We start from the raw sequence: 10,578 nt of genomic DNA on the forward strand, positions 1-10,578 counted from the left end.
GATATTGGTTTGTATAAGCCATGTTGGCAGTTGTAGGATAACTAAATGACAATGTAATAGGCTGCCATGTTATTAGCATTTTTGTTTAACTTTCTTTTTTTTTTTTTTTTCAATATATTGCAGAGCATAATATCAGACTTCTTCTATTGATTCTAGAGATGTCCGTTTGGTGAGCGAATCTTTTAAGCCGACTCTTTACAATCAACTTGTTCACAAATAATATCAAATGGTTCATTTATGAATTCGACTGATCCAGAATATTAAACTTGCAGTAAACGAGTCAAGTGAACAATAAACATTTGATTTGGTCCCTCTTAAATGAGCCATGATCTGGGCATAATACAGTATATTCTCAGATCAAGTGTGCTCCTTATAATTCATAATAATGTCAGACTGAGCTCCAAAGTCAAGAAAAGAAACCACACTTTTTCCAGAGTAATATTTAATTAGTGTGTCTCTAATTTATTTTAAGTGCAGGGTTTGTGTACACCGTCCACCACAAATTAACATTTAAATTAATTTCTAGGTTAATGTTGTACATGTGCAAAATAGTGAAGACAACTCTGAACACATTTACTATCATGTTTGCCTATGAAAGGTGACCGGACCAATCAAAGTAAGTAAGTAAGGGGGCGGAGCAACACATGTAACCCCGCCCCGTTCGGCAGGCTGCAGCCAGGTCCTTCAAAAAACAAAAAATATATAAATGGCGGGGAAGCATTCTGACAATTGCTAGGAATGAGTTAAGTAAAAACATTATTTTTCTGGCTATTTTCAATTTGGTGCATTTTTTAAAATGTCTCCCCGTCATTTGGATAGTTCTACGGGATGTGAAGCGCGGTTAATGACTTTTTCATGCAGTTCAGCAACCGAGGACCATTGCTCGCACTCTGCAGCTCCACTCAGAGTGGCAGACTTAACAACCATGAGACATTAAAACAAGAACGCATGCTGACTTATCACAGAATGAACCGCACTTAAAAATGGCCTAAAGCCTTTTGGGATTGGAGAGGTGGTAGGAAATCAGAACATTTGTTGCCTTTAGACCCATAATGAATGGCTTGTAGAAATTCGCATGCATGCCCAAAATCATTCTGAATAAATTAGTCATCTCATACTAGGCATACATTTTGCTTGCCGGAGGGTCTCTGGTGTCTGCGGCTTTTGTTAAAGAACAGTTTCGGTTGATTGATTTTGAACAACTTGTTGTAAGCGCATTGGTGGCTCTAAATTACAGATCTGTTAGGTCTCTATTTCTAAACACTGCTTCATGATCATGGTACACTACAGCTGATTTCCCTGTAGAAATGAGGGGTGGTGTTGTTAAAGGACATGTGTGGGATTTCTTGACTAGAACTAAATGTATGGTGAAGTGGTAGCTGCAAGTATGTTCAAAAGTGTTATATAGTGACCCGGGACATCATTCATTTAAAGTTAGACACCAATTTACTTAGGGCGAATCTCCAAACATTTTACAACGGTCAGTTGTCACTGCATTGTCGTTTGTATCTTTCTGGATACGCCATCAAATTGATAAGTTTAATTATATAAAGTACTGCGAGAAAAGGCTATAAATCTTACGTTATATACTTGCTCAAAAATGTATTTTGGATCATGTTTAACCCAAAATGGATACGGACTGGTGCTTTAAATTTAAATATATATTTAATTAACTCAAACAAAACTGAAAGCATCCAGGCTTCCACAATGAGTGATTTTATAATACACTCTCAGAAAAAAAAAGGTACAAAAGCTGTCACTGGGGCTGTACCTTTTCAAAAAGTACACTTTTGTACCAAAGGCTGCATATTGGTACCTTAGTGGTACATATTAGCACCTGAAATGTACATATTAGCTCCTGAAATGGACATATTAGCACCTAAAATGTACATATTAACACTTAAAATGTACATATTAGCACCTAAAATGTACTTATTAGCACATAAAATGTACATATTAACTCCTAAAATGTACATATTGACACCTAAAATGCACTTATTAGCACCTAAAATGTACATTAACACCTAAAATGTACTTATTAGCACCTAAAATTAGCACGAAATGTACATATTAGCACCTAAAATGTACATATTAGCACCTGAAATGTACATTTTAGTACATTTAAAATGTACATATTAGCTCCAGAAATTGACATATTACCACCTAAATTGTACATATTAGCACCTAAAATGTACATATTAACACTTAAAATGTACATATTAGCACCTAAAATGTCCATACCACCTAAAATATACTTATTAGCACATAAAATGTATTAACACCTAAAATGTACATATTAGCATCTGAAATGTATATATTAGCACATAAAATGTACATATTAGCATCTGAAATGTATATATTAGCACATAAAATGTACATATTAGACCTAAAATGGACAAAAGTTTACCTTTTGAAAAGGTACAGCCCCAGAGACAGATTTTGAACCTTTTTTCTGAGAGTGTAGTATTAGGTAAAGTGTGCCAGATTTGGAATTAGAATTTTGATTGAGGCAGAAAAGTCCAAGTAAATAAGATATCCCATTGCCAAACTATCATTTTTGGCACAATCTGTCCTGAAACCTAATCACCACATAAAACCAGACAAAGTGTGAAAGGTGGTTTAGGTTGTCATTCAGATGGCCCCTTTATACCTGAATGAACAATTGAATGAACAGATAAATAAAGAGCAATATGCTAAATGTGATTTGTCTGACACTTTTAAACTGTTTTTTTTTTCTCACTTGGTTCACTTTAATATGGCCCATAAAATGTCATTGACTATTAAAAAATATTGCAGTTCCCACAATATGATGGAGGAAGTGCTCAAATCAAACAGTCTTCAGACAATGACCTATTTAAGTCAGGTGCTCCCTAAAACTGCACATCTAAAACACACAAAAACAGTCAGAGTAATTCATCTAAAGCAACAAATCACTCTACCGGCGGTCACAGGATTCACAAACAATTACCAGAGGTTTATATGAGCTGTTATATAAGCGAAACATTGATTTGTCTGAGAGGCGGAGGATTGATTGTGCAGTTGCATCCATATAGACTGAGGTAGTGCTTTAACTACAGGAGGAGAAAGAGAGATGGAGGTGAACAAAAGATATATTGTATCGCTGAGGCCACAATGAGATACTTGCAGTCTGGCTACCCTGGAGTGCTGAATTTATTTGACTTCACGAAACAGCAAGCGTGTTAACTTTTCTTACAGACACATTTAGTATAAACAATCAAAATGATTCAACCCCCTTGACCTGCAAAACATGCCGTTGAAATGCCGCTGAGAACATTTTATGAAAACAATTTAAAAGAGGCATCAGTAAACTAAAGAAAGAGTATCAATACAGATTTGAGTGATGACAACGTATAAAGTTGATGAAAAAAAATCTATTTGGCTCTAAACTTTCATGTTTAAAATTATTCAACCCCCAAAATTCTAAATTTATGGAGAATCTTTAATTCTTTATAATCTCCAATAAACTATGTAAATGCTTTGAAGCTTCTGTCACCTCTCTACTGCAATCTTGGGCCGATCATTGCTTGAAAAAACTTGCAGATCACTGACAATCTTTGGTTTTTCTCAGTTACTCTGCTCAAACATTTTAATGATATTGTGCTTTTTCTGGCACAAAATTTTTTTAAACTTATGAAAAATCTAACAGTTGTTCTTACTTAACTTTACTTAAAGGGTTAGTTCACCCAAAAATGAAAATTCTGTCAGTATTTACTCACCCTCATGTTGTTCCAACCCCGTAAGACCTTCGTTCATCTTCGGAACACAAATTAAAGGGTTAGTTCACCCAAAAATGAAAATTCTGTCAGTATTTACTCACCCTCATGTTGTTCCAACCCCGTAAGACCTTCGTTCATCTTCGGAACACAAATTAAGATATTTAAGATATTAAGATCGCTCCTGCATACAGTCCATAGGCTTCTTGAGGGACTGGCTCTTGCTGTCCTCGAAAAGTCATTAAAGACATCGTTAAAATAGTCCAAGTGACTACAGTGGCTCAATCTTAAGTTTATCAAACGACGAGAACACTTTTGTGCGCAAAAAAACAACAAAAATAACGACTTTATTTCAACTATTCGTTTATTTCTCCCTCTGCGCGAGTCAGGTTACTAGTTTAATAGCGTAAGCTTCTGTTATTGTACGTCACACGCATCACACACACATGACCAGCATCGGCCAATAGTGAGCCTACGTGTGACGTAGCTCTACGCAATCACACTACGTTAACTGACTTACAGGCTCATGGAGAAGGAAGTGAATAGTTGAAATAAAGTCGTTATTTTTGTTGTTTTTTTGCGCACAAAAGTGTTCTTGTCGTTTGATAAACTTAAGATTGAGCCCCTGTAGTCACTTGGACTATTTTAACGATGTCTTTAATGACTTTTCGAGGACAGCAAGAGCCAGTCCCTCAAGAAGCCTATGGACTGTATGCAGGAGCGATCTTAATATCTTAAATATCTTAATTTGTGTTCCGAAGATGAACGAAGGTCTTACGGGGTTGGAACAACATGAGGGTGAGTAAATACTGACAGAATTTTCATTTTTGGGTGAACTAACCCTTTAAGATATTTAAGATATTAAGATCGCTCCTGCATACAGTCCATAGGCTTCTTGAGGGAATGACTTGCTGTCCTCGAAAAGTCATTAAAGACATCGTTAAAATAGTCCAAGTGACTACAGGGGCTCAATCTTAAGTTTATCAAACGACGAGAACACTTTTGTGCGCAAAAAAAAACCCAACAAAAATAACGACTTTATTTCAACTATTCGTTTATTTCTCCCTCTGCGCGAGTTAGGTTACTAGTTTAATAGCGTAAGCTTCTGTTATTGTACGTCACACGCATCACACACATGACCAGCGTCGGCCAATAGTGAGCCTACGTGTGATGTAGCTTTACGCAATCACACTACGTTAACTGACTACAGGCCCATGGAGAAGGAAGTGAATAGTTGAAATAAAGTCGTTATTTTTGTTTGTTTTTGCGCACAAAAACTATTCTCGTCATTTGATAAACTTAATATTGAGCCCCTGTAGTCACTTGGACAATTTTAACGATGTCTTTAATGACTTTTCGATGCCAGCAAGAGTCATTCCCTCAAGAAGCCTACGGACTAGTATGCAGGAGCGATCTTAATATCTTAAATATCTTAATTTGTGTTCCGAAGATGAACGAAGGTCTTACGGGGTTGGAACAACATGAGGTTGAGTAAATACTGACAGAATTTTCATTTTTGGGTGAACTAACCCTTTAATGTCCACTAATTTGTTGAACTTACTTAAAACAATTTAGTAATCTGTACTGTTTGCATGCTATGCCTTTGTTACTCAGAAAAAAAGCATTACTTGACTAGACTTCATAAATCCAACAGTAATTCTAACTAACACTTTTTGTAAACTTTACTTAATGTCTTAACTTAATTGTAAAAATCGATTAATATGTATTTACACACTATGCTTTGTTAACTCAGAAAACCCAAGTGTAGATTCATTGATTGGTTTGAGTGTGTGTTTTGTGGCAGGGGAGAAATCTTACTTTTCACTAATTTTCTCCACTTCTGCAGTTATTTTTCTCTGTTTGCACTCACTCATTTCCCATGAATCATTGAATCATTACGACTGACATAGCGTGTTACAAAATAAATCCTAAAACATTACACTCCTAAGAAAGGTACAAAAGCTGTCACTGGGGTGGTACCCTTAAAAAAAGTTCACCTTTGTAGGCCTACCTAAAGATAGAATATTTAATTTTTAATGTGTATTTTTAATCTTTTCTTTAGAAAAGCTTAGCCTGCTACATTTGTTAAGTAAAGTCAGGGGATTGAATTATTGTGATTGCATTTGCAAATGTATCTGGTCACATTTAACGCAACTGAACATGACATACCGTCAAAATAATTTCCCAGGTTTCGCATTAAACACAAAAAACTGAACCAATTGAATATATGATATTTTATTTTGTTCTTCTTGGTGCAGCTGCCATCTTGAAAAGCTTGTAAAAAATCACCGAAGTGTTATTGTCTTTTGACTTAAGAAAAATAAAATAGCCTAATTAGTGGGCGATTTTACCAGAGGTGGCCAGCATCATGCAAAATAATCATAATAATAATATTTTTTGTCAAAAAATTACTTAGGCAATTATTTTAGGAAGCTGACGATATAAGGAACATGTTCATATGAATCTAAAAATAAAAGCCCAGCACGCACAGACGTCAAATGGACTATGTGCACGTTAGCATATGCTAGTTCCGGCTGCGAAACCGATATGGGGTGTCTAGTTTCCGGTAGCCTGATGGACGACGTAGAGGATGTATGTTTCTCCAGATGTCTTGAACATTTGCCGAATATTACAGTCGATTATGTTCATCGACTGGCTAATGATTTTCTTCCAGCTCCCCAGAGCAAGAGAGAAGGGGTTTAAATATTACATTTCTCAGTATTTGCATCATTTTGAAGGGAACGTTAAGTCACAACAACATCCATGCTCAGACTGATCTCATGAAATTGCGTATGTATGACACGTATCACGTATTTTTGGCATGCTATCAACACGCATAATCTCTTTTCAGCGTGTTTATGAATACCGTTGACTTAACGTTATTATTGTATATATATACACACAGTGTATATATAGCATATGACCTACCTCAACCCCAACCTACCCGTCACTCCTACCATCCTAGGAAAAAATAAATATTGCTCCCCAGATGTAGATCTACATTTTGTTTTGTTTCGCTCGGACATTTGACGGCGTGTATACGCGGTACACGTGGAATCACTCGGACATTAATGTTGCCATGCTACGTGCTCAAGCTATGCGATTTGGTAACTGTTATATCTCTCTATACATTATAAAATGCGAAATCATGCGTTAGAAAGTGCATTTTCCAGAACAGTTTGTGTTGGCCATTGTTTTGTTTATGATGTTCAGAGGCTATGTTGTTGACAACCACTATCGTCATATAGATCAGTGTTGACAACCACTAACGTTATACATGTCATACAGGGAGTAAAGGTATCCGACGTTGGTTCGTTCGTTATCAAGTTAGGCTGTTTAACACATATTAGGCTGTTCACACATATTTCTAAAAAAGGTCTCCCTTTCAAAATAGGTTCTAAACCCAGGGGCTTCTCCTGGTTAAAGGGTATAATATAATAAATAATTAGTAGCCTAAAAACTTCCTTCTAGTTGTCATGGATACGCAACGCTCCACTCTGTGAAGCGACTGCTTGGGTGCGGTGACAAAATGTGAAATATCGTTTACTTTTCACAATGCAGCAGCGCCTGGCTCCACCCAAATATGAGTGAAAACTGTGTTGGTTGACTTGACAATGAACAAACGAACATAGTTTTAGACAAATATATTTAGATAGCTAAGCTTTAGATAGCCGGTCCACTGATGTAGGATGTAAACAACGGCAACCGGAACCGAAGTACCCAACATCCGCCCTCAAAGCGGAAGTTAGCATTTTTCTCGTGCACATAGTCAATAAACACCACGCAGGCAGGAGGAGGCTACATCGTGACAGGCGTGTATAAAGTGTGCTTAGTGGGTAAGCGACAACAAAACCTTTTCTAAAACTTGTCGTGTATGAAAAAAGCTAGTTATTTTTGTTCGTAGGCTATTATCACTTGTCACGTTGCCAGTGCGCAGCTCTTCATAGCCAAATCGAAGTCACTGAGTGAAGTATGAATGGAAAGAGCACGTGTGCACCGCTGCCTCATTAGTTATGCGCAAAGATAACGACTGCCACGACAGTCTTGGCCACAGTAACGTTCCGGGAGAGTAGATACCCTAAGCCTCCAAACAAATAAAGTCTTAAATTCGACCTCCCAATCTTTATTATGGTAATTTTCTCTAATGCAGATTGGAACATAATTGGTAACAATATGTACACAGCTTAATCTTTTCCTAGGCTGCCTGACAGTGACGGAATGGAGATAAGAGTACAGAGAAGTCTGGTGAAAGAGGACATTCAGGCTCCATTAACATCTATTTTTCTGTTTTTACAACATGTAGCAATATTTAGAGCATTGTATTAAAAAAAAAAGTTTACCAAAATATGAAAATTCTATTATCGTTTACTCACCCACACATGTAGTTCCCAAAGTCAATTGACTTGCATTTCTGTGGACCACTAAATAGCCTAGGCTAATACATTTTGCTCCCAGTCATGCTTTTCCACTAAAAGATAAAGAGCTTCTCGTGTCAAACATATCAACATTTTAATGATTTAATGATACAATACATTTTCCTGGTGAGCTGTAACTGTTGCAACCAGATTTAGTCGAGAACCAGATCAGTCCAATTTGTAAACAAATCATAGCCTACTTTTCTTTGCAAACTCGGTCAGTTGTATTATTGAGGGGGGAAAACAGATGTAAAAGAACATTTCATTCATAAAATCAGACGTACATCACTAAAATGAAGGGTTCAAGGGAGAGCTATGGTGGATAGGCCTATATCAAGATGAATGACTTAAATGTGATCTGTTTCTTGCTCAAACCGGTAGGCTAAAAATTCACACAACTTAGAATGTACCCTACAGTAAATGACAATGTTCATTTTTGGGTGATTATCCTTTAAAGTCTTATTTAGAGGAATAAAAAATGAAATCTGACCAGACTCAATTATTCTCAAAGTTATTCATAAATTTCTATAAAACGGTTTATACCAAGCTCCCTGCACGAAGCCTTGTTTGAAAGTATACCGTGTGAGGTAAACTGTGAGGAATGGTCGTGGAAGTAGTGATGATGACGCATGACAATGGAGAATGGATCTTTATGATAATATATGAAAGGCTTGCGTCATTAAGTAACAAAGAGCTTCCATTTTTCTTCCTTTGTCATGAATTTATAGAGCTTCTCTGCCACTGTTGTTTAATTGAGCCTATTGTGAGGAGGACTGTATGAAGTAGGCTACCTGAGGAGGAGGCATGTAGTTTAAGACATTTTCATGTAATCATTAGCATCTGCGACCTAATGGAAATTCAATCTATATTAAGTGAAACCCTTGGCTTTTACAGACTCAACTGTCAAAAGTGTGTGGTTTAAAGGTGCTATGTGTACAAATTCTGAGTATCTATTAACAGAAATGCATTATGACATCCATAACTCAGTTTTCAGTGGTGTGTAAAGAACTTAATAAACCATAATGTTGACAAGTCGATCTTGGAAGCATGGTAAGTCGATACCAAAGAGTTTTCAAAATCAGAGAAAAAAAGCTTATTGTGTTTATTATATGGTGTCTAGGGGATGTGGAGGTGTGCACGCTGTTACAATCATGTCATTTTTGCCGCGCACACCTTTGGGCTCATGCAGACGCGACGAGTTTAAAGAAGGTTTTATGCTTTAACCAGCTCAGCCACAGTAACATATAATATTTAGCCAGCTAAACGTTTATTACCCTGTTAGAAAAAATATATAGTTGCTTAGTTTCAAGTGGTTCTTCTCCCTCGCTGTATTATGGGTTTGCTATGTGGGGAGTAATGTGCCGCTGGTTACGTTTGTGAGACAATCAGCTGATTACTAATATTATATTATATATTAAGACCCTTAATCCTCACGTGACTATGGCTTTGTAAACTTTATCCATGATGTGGTTTATAATGAACTGTGGTACAGAAACGGTGACAATGTTACACACTCTTAGCTTTCTCTGGCTATTCTCTGCTGTCTCAGACGACGATATGCGTGTCCCTTTTAGTCAATATTGGCTTTTTAGCCGATATGTGCGTCCCTTTTCAAGCTGTGGACCTTGGCTGGCGCATACAATATACATTGTATTAAACCTTACTTGAACTAAAACAAATCTGTGAGAAATAAAGTATAGCCTGTTCAATAGAGCCTAATTAAATTACATTTTCACAAATATATGATGTTAAGAAAGTACACAAAAAAATAATATGTATAGACCATTTCACAAGATGTAAACAACACTGGTCCAGAAGCACTTCCTGTTTCAGTTTTTTAACACTACATAAAAGCTGGGATTAAATACAACCAACAGAACATTTAAAACTGAATCAAAAAGTTAAACAAACATCTTTAAGATGTTTTCTTTACATGTGAAATAAAGAAAACAGTTACAAACTGAAACAGGAAGTGCTTCTGGACCAGTGTTGTTTACATCTTGTGAAATGGTCTATATGGTAACACTTTATTTTAAGGTGTCATTGTGTAATTATTTATTGAATTAGGCTACTGAGTAATACTAATTAACATGTACTTACTATATGGTGAGGGTATGATTAGGATGTGGTTGAGAGTTATTTGCGATGTAATGATGCATAATTAACTGTTATTACTATGGTAAATACATGTAAACAACAAGTGTTACCTTATATTGTTAGTGAATATTATTTGGTCCTACTTTATATTAAATGTAAATACTTAATTTAAATATATATATTTTTTTAATCCCTGAATGCAATTACAGCAGTAATTAATTTCTGTAATTATCTATAATTGAGCCTTCCTTTCTACCCTTATGCCACCTCAACAGCAGCAAGTGTTTTTCGATTTCAAAGAGTCATGAGTAGATTTTCAAAAGTGCGACCAA

This window comes from Pimephales promelas, chromosome 6 (genome assembly GCF_988280905.1).
Source record: "Pimephales promelas chromosome 6, fPimPro1.hap1.1, whole genome shotgun sequence".
NCBI classification, from domain to species: Eukaryota; Metazoa; Chordata; class Actinopteri; order Cypriniformes; family Leuciscidae; genus Pimephales; species Pimephales promelas.